Here is a 531-nt window from a genome sequence, read left to right on the forward strand (position 1 = left end):
GAAGGATAGAAAGGGAGGCAAGAGAGGAGGGGGAGTGGTGTTTTTGATAAGGGATAGCATTACAGCTGTGCTGAGGGAGGATATTCCCGGAAATACATCCAGGGAAGTTATTTGGATGGAACTGAGAAATAAGAAAGGGATGATCGCCTTATTGGGATTGTGTTATAGATGCCCTAATAGTCAGAGGGAAATTGAGAAACAAACTTGTAAGGAGATCTCAGCTATCTGTAAGAATAATAGGGTAGTTATGGTAGGGGTTTTTTAATTTTCCAAACATAGACTTGGACTGCCATAGTCTAGATCAGAGTGGTGCTGGAAAAGCACAGCAGGTTAGGCAGCATCCGAGGAGCAGGAAAATCGACGTTTTGGGCAGGAGCCCTTCATCAGGAATGTCACTGGTAGCCTCAGGGGTGGAGAGATAAATGGGAGGGGGGATGTGGCTGAGGAGAAGGTAGAAAAGAGTATAATAGGTGGATGGGGGAGGGGATGGAGGTGATAGGTCAGAGGGGAGGGTGGAGCTGATAGGTGGGA

This window comes from Chiloscyllium plagiosum, chromosome 48 (assembly GCF_004010195.1).
Source record: "Chiloscyllium plagiosum isolate BGI_BamShark_2017 chromosome 48, ASM401019v2, whole genome shotgun sequence".
Lineage (NCBI taxonomy): Eukaryota > Metazoa > Chordata > Chondrichthyes > Orectolobiformes > Hemiscylliidae > Chiloscyllium > Chiloscyllium plagiosum.